This window comes from Camelus ferus, chromosome 6 (assembly GCF_009834535.1).
Source record: "Camelus ferus isolate YT-003-E chromosome 6, BCGSAC_Cfer_1.0, whole genome shotgun sequence".
NCBI lineage: Eukaryota > Metazoa > Chordata > Mammalia > Artiodactyla > Camelidae > Camelus > Camelus ferus.
The window spans coordinates 63,399,558-63,417,400 of record NC_045701.1 but is presented as its reverse complement, the minus strand read 5'-3'; the positions used below and the strand labels follow the sequence as shown (position 1 = coordinate 63,417,400).

Sequence of the window (17,843 nt, the reverse complement as noted above, 5' to 3'; positions counted from 1 at the left end):
CATTCCCCAGCAAAATCATTTGGACATATCTAAAATTCCTAATGAAGAAAGGAATAATGGTTACTCAAACATTTTGTGAAACCTATGTTCACCTTCTAGAGGCTACTTGTAGTAATAAAAATAATATGTAGCGAAGAGTTGAAATGTTTGGCCTCCTTCATTTACTGGCTGTGTGTCTTCAACTCAATCACCTTCTGTATGAAAATAGAAATAAATATACCAGCTCCTTCTACTTCTCAAGGTTGTTGTGAGGCCAAAATTAGAAAGTCATTTGAGAAAATTGCCTTGAGGATCATTAAATCTGTGGCCCAGGCAAAAATTAAAGCCAATCATGGGCACTGTCTTCTCCTAACTGTTTCTTTTCCTGACTTAGAGTCTCCCCTACTTCTTCCTCCTCCATATCATGGTCACTGCTATCCAGGTGAGTATAACTGTCCTTTCTCAGCTACCATTTCAGGGCTGGAGAAAATGCACTCCTGTGGGTGGATAAGTGCCAGTCGTGTTATTCTTTTAAAATGTGAATTCCCAGTTAGACTGTGTCCATCCCATTTTTTGTGTGTGTGAATTTGTATACAGTGTCTAACCCAGGACCCTGCATGTGGGCACGTACTCAGTGCGACCAGGAAGGATGGAGATGGGACCACTCAGGGTGGGTTCCCCGGCTTTGTGAGGACTGAAAATGCCCCAGCTCTTCACTTTTCTGTTTCCTATTAGAAATCAAGCTGGAGGCAAAATTTTCCTCACTCTGCACTCTTGAAAGTAAGGAATCGTTACTCCAGGGTAACATGATTAGCTAGAGTTCCTGACCAAACTCTGTAACTGTAAGTGATTTCTATTCAAGTTTCTGTTAAATTTTTTAAAAACCCAGTATTAAGAAGAGCAGGGCAGGGGGTGCCTGCAGGAGAGAGGAGCTGAGGGCAGATGTGAAAGGTGTGAGGGGCAGAGCGGGAACTTGGGACGCCCGGACGGACAGAGCTACTTTTTCCTCTTCCTTTCTTTGTCCGCCCCCAGATACCATGTAAGCTTCCTGAAGGACAGAGCTGTGTTTATCCGCTCGAGGCCCAGCTGGTGTTGAGAGCAAGCCCTAGGCTCGACTACTCTTTCTCCTTCCCTGTGACAAACCACTAAATGAGAGTGACAATCTTTTCCTTGGTGTGACCAGCAAACTGCCTTCCAGGGCACCGTGGCCTGTTAGTAATAGTAATAGCAAGCATTTTGGGGAATCTCACTATGTGCCAAGATGCTACACTAAGTGCCCTGCAAGCACTCAAGCTTGAGTGCTGGGGTAGATGGTATTGTTGTTCAATTTTCTCAACAAACTGAACTAAAAGATCCAGAAACAAGTCGGTTAAATTCACTGGCAGTTATCCAACCGTCAAACCTCTCCAGAATCTGACCTCTTCTCGTTACCTCCGCAGCTCCCAGCCTCTTCCAGATCACTGCCCTCTCTCACTCAGATCACTGGACTAGCCTCCTCACTGCTCTGCCTGGTCCTCCTATTCGACAGTCCGTCTCCACACAGCACCTGCAGCAGCCTGTCCCCTGGAAGTCACAGCACGTCCCTCCCCTAATCCCAACCTCCCAAAGACCCATCTCGTGTCTTGCAATGGCCCACAGGCTTTGTGCAAACCGGTCACCTCCTGGGACACTCCCCTCCCCCACTCCACACAAGCCACATGTGTCTCCTTGCTGGTCTTTGGACATTTCAAGCAGTGTCCATCTCAGGGTCTTTACCCGTGTTTCCCCACCCTGGCTGCCAGCACTCTTGCCTCAGATACCTGTGTGGCTCACTCACTCACTCACTCACTTTTGGCAAGGCTCTGCTGTAATGTGGCTGGACCAGGCAGCAGTGATTAAAAAACCCCTCCACCCAACCACCCACAAGGCACTTTTCAGACCCTCACTCAGCTGTACTTTTCCTCATAGCATCACTGCCACTTGAAATATTATATCTGTATGTGTTTACCGTGTCTCATCTACTGGAATAGAAGAGACTTTGCTGTGATATCTGCTCTATGCCCAGTGCCTACAACTACTGACTGACAGTCAGTTTTCAATAAATTTCATTGAGTGAATGCTTGGATGGATAATATTGGACTCTTAAACTAAGAAGCCTCAGGAAGACCATAGGGAAGCAAAGAATGCACCCGACAGTCAGCAGAGAGAAGCAGAGAATGGAACAGACACCCAGAGAGGAGAGACCACGTGTCCCAGGGAAGACGGAAGGACGGGCTGCCATGATGACTTCCCAGAGGTGTCCCAGAAGGTCCAGCTGTTTCCTGCCTGGGGATATAATAACTCCAGAAACACACACACACACACACACACACCACACACCACACATCTCACACACACACACTTCCACCACCACAACACATACCATACACACACCACACACATATATACACATATATACCCCCCTGCACACATACATACACACATCCCACACAATACACACACATTTACACACACACACACACACACAGAGTTTGCTGAAGTGACCTGGAGTGAGTTTCTGAGCCTTGCTGCCCGAGGAGCCCACACAATGGCAGTACCTGAACACCCAGCACAGAAGCAGACACAGCAAGTGTTCCTTCCTGTGAGTTCCTGCTCTCTCAACTGAAGCCCTCACTGGGAGCAGCTCCCGAGGCGGAGAGCTCGCCCCAGCCTTCACTTCCCTGTGGCTTTTCCCTGTAGAGCCGCCCCTCTCCAGCCCCTACCCACCCCCCCCCCCATGGGCTCACCCACTTGCCTTGCCACCTGGCCCCGCATTTCCGGGCACTCCTCCTGCCCCCTGAGCTGTCATGTTCTGTGCTGCTTCCTCTGCAAGAGACTCCCCATCCCAACGGCCCTGTCTGATGACAGCACCTTTGATTTTTAGCTCTTCTTGCTAGAAGCTCAGAAGTCATGTTTAGCGCCCACTCCCTTCACCACAGCTTCTTCATTCTTTCCAAACACTTCTTAGAGTGACCTTTCTTTTCCATGCCCACCATGAATCTCGTAGCTCTTCATCCAGGAATCCTCCTCGGACCCAGAACCAACCAGGCCCCCATTTATGCTCCAGTAGCCCCTGTATTTGCTCTGCATTGACCATGGTTTGCAGCTGCATACGTGTGATAGTACTTGATGACTGTCTCCTCCACTGAGTGCAAACTCCACAGGGCAGTTCTCAGTAAGTGCCCTTGGAGGGATGGATAGAGCTACTTTTTCCTCTTCCTTTCTTTGTCCTCGCCCCCAGCTATCATGTAAGCTTCCTGAAGGACAGAGCTGTGTTTATCACTGCCTATACCCACCCTGCTCCCAACCACAGCGTTTAGCCCAAAACCAAGAGCACGCTGGGTGCTCGATAAATAAGAACGTGTATTGATTGCGGCGTCCCTGTCGGTCATTTAGACATTGCGTTTGTTTAGGGGAAAGCAAATCCTCACTCCCAAGTGACCAGTCAAGCAGCCACCCCCTGCCAGCCCCAGGAACCCAATAACCAGGAACGTCTGTTTCCACAGCGGCCCACCAGGCTGGCCGCGTCTCTTCCCTTTGCCTCCTGACACGGCGGTAATTAGAAACAGCAGTCATGGCCACGTTGCGCTCCCCGGAGCTCCCTGCTGGAGGCGCGGAACACGTGTAGCTGCGAGACCACCTGCCGGGAAGAGAATAGAGGAATCATTTGCGGAACGTGGCAGGGGTGATAGCTAAGGGGATGAGCCGCTGCATAGCAAAGAGCCGCCCCATCTTCCCCAAAGCCCTAAATAATTTCTCCACTTGGAAAGAAAAAAGAAGAAAATACGCAATTAATTTTTCATGTAGATCATCCCACTTGGAAGCTTAGGGAAGGGCTGCGCATACTAAGAGGCGAACTTGAGATGCCACCTCTCCGGCTTAGACACAGGCAGGGAGAGGGAGGAAAGGGGAAGACTCGCGGGGTGTACTTGTGGCACCTGGTGGACGGACGGGGAGGGACAGAAAAGGAGGGTGCCAGCTTGTTCTCTGTAGTCTTTCAGGTCCTGCTTCTGGCTGCGGCACGGCCACTTCGTGTCACACTGGCCACGGTAACAGCGGGGGTCGGACTTGCCCTCCTTGTCTGCGTGAGGAAACCGAGGCGCGGGGCAACCGGACACGTCAGCCAAGGTCACCCGGCCAACAGGAGGCCGAGCAGGACGCCGAGTCCAGCCCCGCTCCGCTCCCCCACACCCGCCCTCCGCACTGCCTCCCGGCAGGTACTCAGGGCGCCGCTGGGTGACCATCTGTTGTACAGCGTGGCGGGCCGCCTTCCCTGCCGCCGACGTGCCCACCCCAGATTTTCCTGCCGGTGCGCTAACTGCTGATTATCTCATCCGCCTTAGCCCCGACGGGAGGCAGCGCGAGGGAGCGGAGGAAAAGGCGGCTCTCACTCCCGCGCTGCGCACTACTCCAACCCAACGGGGTCCCTCCAACCAACACGCAGCGCCAATGCGGGGAAGGAGGCTCAGGCGTCGGCCCTGAAACACGGCCCGCTTACAGCTCCTCCCCGGCTACCCTAGCCGTGTGACCCTGAGTAAACGGCTCCCCGTGTCAGTACTCATTTCCTAGGGCTGATGAACAAAGCGCTGCAAACCGCCTGGCTTAAAACAATGGAACTATATTTATTGTCTCACAGTCCTGGAGACCTAGCAGTCCAAGAGCAAGGTGCCATGAGGGCCCTGAGGAAGACCACGTTTCAGCCTCTCCCCAAACTTCTGGTGGTTGCTGGAAATCCTTGCTGCTCCTTGACTTACCCATGCATCATCACTCCGATCTCTGCCTGCATCTTCCCGTGGCATCTTTGTGCTCCTGTGTGTCTCTCTCCTCTTCCAGTAAGAACAGCAGTCATGTTGGATTCAGAGCCAGTCCGGCTCTAGTATGGCCTCATTTTAACTACTCTCATCTGCAGCAACCCTATTTCCAAATAACATCGTGTTGTGACCTCCTGGGAGGTTAGGATTTCAACATAGATTTTTGAGGGAGACACAATTCACCCCATAACTATCTCTGTGCCTCTGTTTCCCCTGAAGGAAAGGAATGATAGCACACACTTCGTAGCATAATTGTGAGGATTGGACGTTAGTACATGGAAAGGACTTGGGGCAACACCTGGTTTTCTGTAAGGGTACCACAAACGGTATTTCTAATTAATAATATTGTCATTATAAGTGTTGGAACACCAAGGCCTGGATGCCTGCAGGGAATTCAGGAAGCGTCATTCCTGGCTTTCCTCTCTGCATGCCTGCTTTATTTCTTCACCTGTCTGGGTACAGATCCTCATTACCTGCATGATCCAAGGCAGCATAACCTCTCTGTGCCTCAGTTTTCTCATCTGAAACAGGGTTGAGAATAGAGTTGTTGTGAGGTTCAGTAAGTTGCCTTTTCCTCTTGTTGATGGTTTCCTTCACTGTGCAAAATCTTTTTAGTTTGACATAGTTCCATTTGTTTATTTTGCTTTTGTTGTCCTTGCCTGAGGAGATTTTTCTTGTTTCCTGAGATAAGCCTGTATTGCCTATTGATTTTGCTGTGTTGTATTTTAGATTTTAGAATGTTGTATTTCAGTTTCCATTTGTCTTAAGGTATTTTTTGAAATTTTCTCTTTGATCTCATCATTAACCCCTTGGTTGTTTAGTAGCATGTTGTTTAGCCTCCACATGTTTGCTCCAGTTGTTTTTTTTTCTTGTAATGTATTTCTATTTTTATACCATTGTGATCAGAGAAGATACTTGGTGTGATTTCAGTCTTCTTAAATTTATTGAGACTTGTTTTGTGGCCTAGGATGTGACCTATCTTGGAGAATGAATGAGCACTTGAAAAGAATATGCACTCTACTGTCTTGTGGTGAAATGTTCTGTATCTGTTAAGTCAGTATGGTCTAATGTGTCATTTAGTGCCATTATTTCCTTATGGATTTTTTGTCTGGATGATGTATCCATTGATTCAAATGTGATGTTAAAGTCTTCTACTATAATTGTATTACTGTCAATTTCTCCTTTTATGTGTGTTAATATTTGCTTCGTGTATTTAGGTGCTTCTATGTTGATGCATAAATATTTACAAACATTATTTCTTGTTGAACTAATCACTTTATGATTATGTAATGCCTTTGTTTTTTTGTTAGTCTTTGTTTTAAGTCTGTTTTTTCTGATACAAGTATTGCTACCCCAGCTTTCTCTTTGTTTCCATTTGCATGGAATACCATTTTCCATCTCTTCTCTTTCATTCTGTGTGTGTCTTTAGGTCTGACGCCAGTCTCTTGTAGGCAGCATATATATGGGTCTTACATATATTTATGTCTTTTTTTTTTTAATCTATAACCATCCTTTATCTTTTGGTTGGAGTTCTAGTTCATTTACCTTTAAAGTAAGTATTGATAGGTATGAACTTATTGCCATTTTGTTAATTGTTTTCTGGTCATTTTCGTAGTTCTCTTTTCCTTTCTTCTCTTGTTCTCTTCCCTTGTGATTTGATGACTTTCTTTAGTATTATGTTTATATTCATTTCTATTTATTTTTTGTGTGTCTATTATAGGTTTTTGGTTTGTGAATACCATGAGTTTCATATATAAAATCTATGCATATAGCAGTTTATTTTAAGTTGATGGTCATTTAAGTTTGAGTGCATTCTAAAAGCACTACATTTTTACTCTCCCCCTCCTTGGTGTCATATTTTACATCTTTTTATTTTGTGTCTTGCTTAACCAATTATTTTAGATATAGATGATTGTCTTTTTTAAAAAATGTTGTGCGTTAATTATTTAATGTAGTATTTACAACAACTTGTTTATAACTGAGGATAAATCAATGTAGATTAGTTGCTTGATCTGTTTAATTGGGCAAATCCTCTAATACCCATTTTTTCTCATTTGTGATATTTTATGTACTTTTAAAAAATATTTTCTCATCTACAGGGAGAATCTGTAGATTTGCATATACATCTAATTTAATGCATTTTTATATGAAGGAAAAACATCTCATTTACTATTACATATTTAAATAAAACTCCAGTAATGATAATTCTAATGTTATATATTTTTCAAATCTGTATTTTTCCATGGTTGAGTTAATCTAAAAATATAGTTATGAATAGGGCTATGACTAAGTTTGTTCAAGGATTTTTCTTATATTTTCCTTAACATACAATTATTAAGTAACTTTTATAGCTCAATTATTAGTAAAAATAATCTAGACTCTAAAATTAAGAAAAAAGGATAACAAGTTTATATTTACTTCATCAAAAATTTAGGATGACAGATGATAAAGGATTGTCTTTTAACCTTCATACTAGCTCAGTAGGTGATTGATCCACTACTTTATTATGTTTGCCTTTACCAGTAAGATTTTTTTCTTTCATAATTTTTTTGTTTCTAGTTACAACCTTTTCTTTTCTGATTAAAAAAGTCCTTTTATCATTGATTGTAAGGTCAGTCTAATGGTGCTTTTGCTTGTCTAGGAAACTCTCTCCTTCAAATATGAATGATAACCTTACTGGGTAGAGTATTCTTGGCTGTAAATTTTTTTCATTTCAGAACTTTGAATATATGGTGATAGTCCTTTCTGGCCTGTAAAGTTTCTGCTGAAAAGTCAGCAGAAAATCTTAAAGGGGTTCCTTTTTATGTAACTAGTTGTTTTTCTCTTCCTGCTTTTAAGATTCTCTCTGTATTTTTAACTCTTGACATTTTAATTATAATGTGTCTTGCTGTATGTCTCTTTGGGTTCATATGGAAGGAGAGTAAAAAAAAAAAAAAATGGTGCCCCAGCACTTCTGCCTTTGGAGAAAGAAATTTCCACCAGATCTCTGCCCCTCCAGCACATGCCCTAAAATTAGTCAATGAACCTCCTTCTCCTATGACCAAGGTGCTTTTCTAGCTGCTGACAACGTGCTGGGACTCAGCAAGTGAGTTTGTGTGCAACCCTTTTAAGAACAGAGTCTCGGTTTTCTGCAGTCCGCCAGCTCTCCTGGGCATAAGCCCCACTGGTTTTCAAAGCCAGATGTTATGGGTGCTTGCCTTTTCAGTGCTGGGGAGCCCAATGTGGGGCTCAGACCCCTCGCTCCTCATGGGAAACCTCCATGGTTGTGTTTTCCCTCTCATTTGTAGGTTGCTACACTGGGGTTGTGGGTTTTGATTAGATCCTGTCTCTGTCCCTCCTACCCATCTTGATGTGGCCTTTTTTTCTGTATCTTTAGTTGTAGAAAATCTGTTCTGCTCATTTTCAGGTCATTCTCAGAGATAGTTGTTTGATATGTAGTTGTAGTTTTGGTGTGTCCTTGGGAAGAGGTAAGCTCAATATCTTCTAGTCTACCATCTTGGTCTGGGTCTTCTTTCTGTTTCTTAAGCACAGCCAGCTTGTGGCCTTCCCCAGACCTCTGCACGTATTGCTACCTGCTGCCTAGAATGTCTTTCCCCAAGATTTCCATGTAACCATATCTTTCTCCTTATTCAAATCTTTGCTAAAATGTCATTCACCTCCCTAGAGACATCTTCCCTGAGCTCCTTATCCAATGGCTGTGCCTATCACCACCCCCAGTCGCATTCTATCCCACTACCCAGTTGTCATTTCTTCACAGAGATTACTGCTGCCTGATTTTATCTCATCTGTTTGTGGGCTTACTTGCTTATTTTCAATCTAATCTCCAAAGAACATAAGACTCATAATAGCAAAGACCTCATTTGTCTTATTTATCCTGATGTCCCTTGTGCCCAGAGCAAAGCCTGATACATCACAGATTCTAATAAATGTCAGTGGAAGGAAGAAAACTATGAATAAACCAATTCTGAACCCAGTATCACATGAATGGTAGAGTCAGAAGTTTCTCTTTGCCTTGGATGATGTATTAGTGATCCTTTCTAATCTTGTAGCACCCACTTCAGCTTGCCAATAAGACATCGTCAGGTTCTGCTATACTGTTAGTGTCTCAGACCTTCTTCTCAGACAAGGCTTGTATCTGTTGGAAATTTTATATCAGGGTTTTTTTTCCCTATCGCCTTGGTTTAACTTATTTTACCCAACTGCTAGTATAATGTTCTTCAGTTACAATTTTAAACATCACTAATAACATTCATGAAGATCAAAACCAAGCTAGACTCTTCCCCCTTTTAGTCCTGGGCGATCACACAAATTTTCCATTCCTACAGTTTATTGTCTAATTTTATTATCATCCAAGGATGCAAGGTGATTTATTTGTTTACATAGGTTCAGATTATTCAAATACTCCTTTATCTGTTCTATAATAGACATTCTTTTTCTATTGCCTTAATTGTATCTTATTAGACTTCTTGGTTTTGTTTCATGCTATGTGGCCTTAGGATATACTTATGTGTTTAAACATCCTCATACATACTTTAATATATTGTAACTCATTTAAACTCATAATTTGTCTATGATCTAAGAAAGCATCATGGATTACTCTCTCGGGAAGCAAAACTAAGTGAATTTTTCCCACATCCTAAAATGAAGATGCCCAGGTTTTGGAATGCTCTGTTCCTGCTTCTCTCCCCATGCTGAGCCAATCCCAGCACCCTTCAAGAGAAAGAGAAGAGAAAGCAGAAATCCCCTCAACTATCACAGAAGTCCCAAGCAGCAGCACAGCAGCCTGAAGGGTCCAGCCACTCTCAGAGAGGATTTGGCAAAATCTTCTGATTGCACATGCTAATTGGTCTCTGGCCCTCACGGCACACAGAAGAGAAAAGCAGTCTAAGGAATTACACTGCCCCGGTCTCTCTCTAGCTTGCTTTTCTTAGCTGTTTTTTTTTTTTTTTTCAGTTTGGTTTCTGTGGGTTTGTGTAATGTTTCCTCTCTGTGACCCACAAGTTGCTGAGTAATCCATCTACAAAATTAGGGAACTGAGCTGAGGTTGGATTACTTTTAGAAAGAAATAATCTCCCACTAGTGTCGTGAAGTTCTCCAGGACCCTCTGTCAGGCTCGCTGCTCCAGAAGCTGTCCTGTTTGTTGAATTCCACTTCAGCCCCTGCCTCTCTCTATGGCTGGTGGGTGTGGCCATGTGGGTCTCAATCCAGAGAGCCTGGGATCTCTGAGACCTCATCAGGATGCAGAAATGAACGCATGCTCTGAGCAACCACCTCATTTCAGTAAGAAGACCTAAGGCAGCTTAGTCTGACCTGAAATTAATTCCCCTCTTTAATGAATTGCCCAGGGGACTTCTCCTTCCAGTTTTCCTTCTAGTTTCATGGCTTTCTTCAGATTTCCTTCCCTTCATTGTTCTCTCCATCCCTCCTGGGTCTGGAGCTGGAAAAATTGTTTCTTCTCCTGCTGAATCTCACAGTTTATGGTCATTGGTACTGAGCCTTCCCTGTGGCTCCTAGGTTCCCCACTCATTTCCTTCCCAAAAGGAAGTAGTGGTTTTAGAGTGGTTGCATTGTCTTCTTTCCAAGTCATACAATTTTCTTCCATGTGATTTAAGGGCCTCTAGGATGCTGCATGGGTCTCACAGTGGACAGTAGTGGTTAAACCCCAGCAAGCATCCTGCTGTTAGCTTCTGGGTTTATGGTGACATGTGACCCCAGCAGCCAAGCCATCACTAGCTGGCTTGGTGAAATTTTCAAAACACTTAAAAAAATCTAGCTGTCCATACACACCAATGAGGTGTTGATTAATACGACTAACTTTAATGGAGCCAATAAAGGCCATAAAAGCCACGAAGGTCTGTGAAGCTGACCCAGCCCTTTCGTTTAGCCCAGAGAGAGTTAGGCGTTTTTGCTGTATTGCAAGCCCTGCAGGACGAAACAAGAAAAGTTTTATTTTCTGTGTCCTTGTGACATTTGGAGGCTGGTCTCTTTGCTTTTCTCCTTCCCACTCCCCCCACCCATCCCCAGGCCCCTCTAGAATATAGAGAATGGAAAGCATAACTTTTGATTGTATCTAACAGTAAAGAAAAATAGAGATATGGAGGCAGTTTCTTATTTGAAAAGTGCCCTTCCTTGACAAATGCAAAGCCTTTTACGGAACTGCCATTTCCTAACACGGAAGAGGAGAAGGTTTATAAAGATGGAAGAACCTAGGCACAGATAGAGATGAGGGTCGAGGTCACATTTGGGAGTCGGGGGTAGAATGAGAAAAGGTCGCTGGACTTGCCCTAGAACCGTGCGGCAAGTGGCACGAGCCACAGCGATGGGGCTCTGAGCACTCACTGCGGGGCAGGCGGTGGTTGGGGTGAGCGGTCACTGAGAGCTGGCCTCGGGCCTTTCTCTGCTTTGCATTTTCTCAGGGCTCTCAGGGATGCCAGGACCTTTCCCTGGTCCTGTCAGTGGTCCGGGTCCACACTGTCAGCTTCCAAGAATTAGTCAGACTCCTGCATGACAAACGAACTGCCAAGTCACACCACCCAACCTTGGCTCACGACACTGAAATCATAATTACACCAACACAGGTGACCACAGGGGGCCCAAAGGAGGATGCTTGACATTTACAGATAGGAATAGCTTGACTGCTTATGTAAATTATATCATACAACGCAAAGGAATTTAATTCTTTTTTGTTGCTTTGGCAGGAACACCAGATGATTTTTAACAAAATATTTAAGAAGGATGTTTTTTTCATGTTGCGTCCTGAGAGATTTGCTTTCTGGAGTAGCTATACACTCATAAACAGTTATAAGACAACTTATGTAAATACAGCCTAATATCCATAATTAAAATGGAATAAAATGTTAATTTTTAAAACTGCCTTTTAAGTGTGTGTAAGCAGTGCGCAGTGGTGTAGTTTCTGTTCTCTGTTTTGTTCAAACTTGTTCATCATAGTCTTATAATAAATGGTGTAAGGTGGAGGTGGTCAACATAGTGGTGCAAATCCAGGCTTTGGAGTCAGTCTCCTGGGGTCAAATCCCAATTCTTCTACTTTATTAGTAATGAGGCACTGGGCAGCAATGTGGCCTCTCTGAACCTCTTTTTTGTCTTACGTAAAATGACAATAATCATCTTCTACCCTATAGAGTGGAAGCTTAAATGAACTAATACATGTGAATCTTTTAGGTCCATGCCTGCCACACAGCAAGCACTTGGGAAACAGTAATGGTTGTGCTGGAGAGGAATGTGATACATTTCAAATATGTCCACACAAATCATGATGGAGGCGGAGACCGGGGGAGGAAGAATCTGGAGGGCGAAGAACCACTCGCTATACCAGGCTACTGTGGTGGGAGGAGGGCATAGTTCACTTACAAAATGTGGGCAATGCAAGAGAAAGATGGGTATTGACTTAGAAGAAAGTACTGTTTAGTAGAGTTAGAGGGCCAGGCTGCCGACTTCTTTGAAGGCCACGAGACCCTGGAGAGGACTCTATTGTGCAAAAGTGAGAGAGAGAAAGAAAATGTGAATGGCTGCTCAGACCACCCTAGCCCTTCACTGGTGCCCCAGTAATTGTGTGGCATCTTGGCTAAAGAAGATGTATTTGGGGACAGGCTTTTCCGCTAAGGGCTATGGGCCGCCCTGTCCTCCAGAGCTCACCCTGGAAGCCCACTACCTACATCAGACCACCCTGTCTTGTATGGCTGGAGAAGGATGTCTGCAGCACCTCATGTCAGAGGCTCTTCTGGGATGGAATGGCATCTATTGCCCCCTCGTCTGTAAGTGAGGCAGGGCAACGCACTATGGAGAAACCGCAGTGCTTGAGGGAGGCTCAGACCTCACTGGTTTGAGCGGGTCATGGAATGCTAAATTTCCATGAGATGAGACCATATGTCTCAAAGGTGCCTTGATTGCTCTGTTCTGACTCTGAAAAGGACATAACTGACATTGCCCAGAATCGGCCTTTGCCCCCCCTTCCACAATGGGAACGGCTTGGTAGTGGGACGAGGATATTAGAAGTTCATCAGCTCAGGTCATCTTGACTGAGGCAAAGCCCCCTGTTCGTCTACCTAGGAAAGCACATGGGCTCTCCCGGGGCACGTGGATGGCCCAACAGACCCCTGACACAAGCTAGTCCTGGTCCTTAAGGACACCCTTAGTGTTAGGCTCAGCAAGTGAACATGTTTCCTTGTCAGGAACAAGAGCACAGGAACTGAGTCTTTTTTTGTGGAAAACCCCACCAATGTTTTAATTTCCCTGTCTGTATACAAATCTATACACAAAAAGGATAAACGTAGCACATACTTCATAGGATCATTGCAAGGATGAGACAGTGTATCTGAAGTGCTTAGAACAGTGTCTAGCATTTTCAGTAAGTGTCAGTAAGTAAATGTCACTCAGTAAATGTCAGTGATAATGATGATGAGGATGAAGGAAAGGAGGAGAAAGTCTATGGTCCTCAATGTCACGAAGATTCCCCAGGAGAATTGTCTTTTAGAATTTAGTAAGAGAAAAAATATCTTCTCCAAGAGAAACCAATAAAATACAAAAAAAAAAATTTTTTGTCCCTGTGTTTAGAATTCTCGAAGTTAAAGTTTAATCCTGTTACCACTAAGTTTACCCTCGTGGTTAGAATATTTGCTTCTTTTCCTTCTTCAGTTTTGACTTTCTATTTTATTAGTCTCATCTTTAATGTCCTTGATTGTAAGATGCCTGGAATTTCTGTTGGAAGAAGTGAGACATAAACGATAAAATAAAAATAAAGAGACGGCACTCTGTAAAATTTGCTGAGTATATTGAATTGTCAAATCTTTCCACATAAACTAGACTGCCTCTGGAAAACGAATAAATGCAAGAGAGCAGCAGCAGAAGAGTGTTCTTCTTATCTTGTTTATGTATCAAAACCCAACCTACAGAAAAAAACAAAAAACAAAAAAACCCCGACCTACGAGAGCAATCCCATCTCGCTTACGTCCAGTAGCCATAATGCAGATCCCCCTTTCCTTGAGAGAGAGTCTGAGAATCTGTGTGAGGGCAGATGCTTCAAGGGGCTGATGGTACAAGTTACACACCATCTATTCACCCTCTGCCTCGAGGCACGTGCCATTTCTTGTTGGAGTGGGCAACTTCAACAGCTAATTTCAGCTCGGTCTTTTACCAGCCTTCCACTACTGCCCTGCCCTGCCTCATGTCGGGAAAACGGGGAAAAATGAAAAGAATAGAAAAGAAAAGAGAAGCACACCTGTGTCCTCCAAGATCAAAGAGATCTCATTTGAAGCCATTCTTGAGGTTGCTATGGTGATGGACAATTCTGACCATCAGGGTGCAGGAGCCGCCGGTGCCGAGGACAGCACTGAGTCACAGGGTTCTGCATGCACAGGTACAGAGAGAGCACCAGGGTGCCTCCCCGTTTGCGAAAATGACTGGCTTGTTCAGCCCACTCTCCGCACTCCTGCAAAGCCCTTCTGCTAGAAAGTCAGCCTCTCCACACTCAGATAAAACATTACCTGGCCCCTCTCACAACCCGCAGCATGCTCTGGGGCTCTGGTGGAGTCCTTTTTCCATCCTGCTCTAATGGGCACTCCAACGATGCACTGAAGGAGCCAACAATTTGCCTCTGAGGCTGATTTGAAAAGGATCCCAATCTCCCCTCCAATTGGTCCCTAGGGGATGGCCTTTCCTACTGCACGCCACAAACTATAAGCTACTTACTCTGTTTCACACTAGGACTGGCTTTCCTCTGTTTGGAAGGTGACAGTAAGGTATTTTAGGCAGACATGGTTCAAAGTCTAACTGCATTTGGAGACATCCTCCTCAAAAGCTTTCTCTCAGGTGCTTGCCCAGCGTTCTTTGCATGCCTCTGTCCCCTACACAATGGTGTACTTTTGCATTGTGAAAAATGTTTGTTAAATCCGTTAGATAAAATTCATAGGGTCTAAAAACTGAGCCAACTGGTTTGTACTAACTAAAGTGAATTGGCAAGGAGAACAATGAGCCACAAACGGAAGACAGAGAATGTCTCACACCCAAGGCAGTGAGCCCCCGTGAAAAACTGAAGGTTGGTGGAAACAGTGCACATTCCCAGCCTCATTCTCCAGACTGGCTCTGCTACAAAGCTTGGAAGGCTAACATGTCTTTTTCCCAGCCTCCCTTGAATGTAGGGTTGGCCATGTAACATCATTCTGGCCAATGATGTCTGCTAGAAACTCCTAGAAGATTACTGGTTTTCCTAATAAAAAAAAAAAAAAAGCACCCCCCCTCTGTTCCTTCTGCCTTCTTCTTTTCTTGCATGAAGACACAATGGCTTGAGCAGCCATGTGACAACCATGAGAGAAGTGCCAAGAGATCCCTTAGCACTGGCACCATCAAACCTCTGAACCAACACCGGCTATGGCCTATCTCCAGACTCGTTGTTCGAGAGAAAAATAATCCTTGTTTATTTAAACCATTGCAGTCAGACTTTTCTTTTACTGGCTGAATGCTTTCCTCGTTGATAGAGGCCCTCACACTTCCACATCCTGACTCTATCTCAAAATGTGTAGGGAGAAGCAGACACCAAAGCCAATGAAGGGCTGCTTCCTGGAAATGTTAAACTCAGAGTTATCTAATTCAAATCACCACTGCCCAGTGGTGTTCTGGGCATCATTTCTGTTGTTTATAAAAGTTGACCAGGTTAGGGTTTTCTTAGAGCTTCAGAACTTCTGCTGTATGCTATGACAAATGGACCAGTATCCCAATTTCTTCTGACCAAACCATTTTGAAATGGAGGAGGGGAAGAGAGACGGGAAAGCTAGCACAGCAGAATGATAAAGTAATATAGCCCTGTACTTTCTGCAGGCAGAGACGAAAGACCTCTTCAATAAGAAAAATTCCTAAATAGCACAATAGTGAAGAGAGAAACGGGATCCTAATTTCCTTTTAATTTTTATATAACAAATGTCAATCCCAAAAACTCAATCTTGGGTCCTTTTGAGAATCTTCCCCAAAGAGGGAAATGGAAGCAGGAACAAGGATAAATACATCCCCCAAACACGCTGGTGGAAGATTTACAAGACTTACTTTTCCAAACCACTTTTATTGCATTATATTCACCACTGATGTTGGCAAACATTCTGGCAAGCTGGAGACACAGGAAAGTCAGTGGTGCAAGTTCCCGTCCGAGTCCAAGTCCAAAAGCAGGAGAAGATTGATGTCCTAGCTCAAAGACAGTCAGGTAAATAGAGAGAATTCCTTCTTACTCAGCCTTTATTCTGTTCAGCCCTTCGATGGATTGGGTGAGGCCCACCCACATTGGGGAGGGCAATCTGCTTTACTCAGCCTACCAATTCAAATGTTAATATCATCCAGAAACAGTCTTACAGACATACTCGAAAAAATGTTAGCCAAATATCTAGGCACCCCTGGTCTAGTCAAACTGACACATAAAATTAACCATCATATGGGAGAATAATTGTCCCTACTAAAGAAAGGGTTGTCAAGCCCAGGCGGTTCGGGATCTCCCAGCTCCAATGGAGACATGGCCAAGTCAAAGAACCACACCCCACACAACCAGAAATCGCACAGAAACGGCATCAAAAAACCCTAATCACAACGATATGACTCTCTTAAGGGGGTGGACCCCAAGTTCCTGAGGAACATGTTCTTTGCCAAGAAGCACAACAAGAAGGGCCAACACCACCAAGGCCACGAGTGCACGTGACGAGGCTGTTAAGGCTCCCGTAAAGCCCAAGGGGGTCAAGCCCAAGGTCCCACAGGGCAGCAGCCGCAAGCTCAGCCGACTTGCCTACATTGCGCACCCCAAGCTCGGGAAACGTACTGGTGCCTGCATCGCCAAGGAGCTCAGGCTCTGCCGGCCAAAGGCCACGGACAAGGCTCAGACCAAGGCCGCAGCTTCAGCTGCAGCTCTGGCTCCAGCTCTGGCTCCCAAAGGCACCCAGGCCCCTCAGGCGCCAGAGTAGAGGCCTTCATCTATTGATGTGAGGATAGAAGGACTGGTGTGACCCCTGGGCTGCTGTCTGCATGGGGCTCATGTCCTTTCTGTGCTGTTTGTTCAAAGAAACCTGAGGCAGGAAAAAAAAATGAAAGAAAGAAAGGGTTGTCGTGAGAATTAAACACAGGCAAAGAGCTTAGAACGGTGCCTGGCACGTAGTAGACACACAATAAGATATGAAATTCATCTGAGAAAGTCATTTTATATCAGAAGAGGAAGATTCTATTACAAATGTTTTAGCTTAGCTTTATCTTGAGAGATTTTTTATTTCACCATTTTCAGATTCCTTTAATGGCATTAGTATTTCACAATGGCATGATTAATCAACCAATTCTAGGCCTCTGCCCAGAGGGAAAACGTGCCGTAATCACAGGAGAAGGTCAGTGTCTGAGCAGGGAAGGTGCCTGCAGTCAGCGGGGCCCTCCCCAGCTGCTGGGCTGGGTCTGGAGGTCCCATCCCACAGGGAAATGGGGAATTGGTACAATGAGTTCCTGTTGATTTACCAGCCAACTGTTCTAGTTAAAAACTCAAATAGCAGTTTTCTTCTAAATGCAAATCATAGGCCCATTCACTAAATGAATTAATTTGAATGACAATGCTGTAGCAAAGAAAATGAGGACTCTGGTTTTTCATCCCAGACTAAACCTCTATTTCTTAAAGAAAAAGCAAGGAGGAAGGGGAGGAAAGAAGATCCCTGATGATGATTCAATGGTTCTCAGCTCCCAGGAATTACAATAAAAGGACACAAAATTACAGCACCAATTTCATCAAAATGGCCATGTACTTCTTCAGGGATGGTCTGAGACATTCAGGTATTCATATATATATATATATAGAGAGAGAGAGAGAGAGTGCTTTGGAACTAGAATAGATATTTGAGATCCAGCTGTCTGTTAAAAACCATCTGATGCCTCCCAGTCCCCCTGCAACCGAATTGAAATTCAAAGCTATGAAAAAGGCTTCTATAACCTGCCGGATCTGATCGGGCCCTGCTCCCACTTTTGTCCCCTCCCATTTGGGGGAGGAAACCTCACATCCATCATTTTCCCAAC

General features: G+C 44.6%; 1 pseudogene; it reads left to right on the top strand.

Annotated features, from left to right (window-relative positions):
* The first annotated feature begins 16,317 nt into the window (after nt 1–16,317).
* On the top strand, nt 16,318–16,759 carry LOC102517924 (annotated as a pseudogene).
* Nucleotides 16,760–17,843: the final 1,084 nt, after the last annotated feature.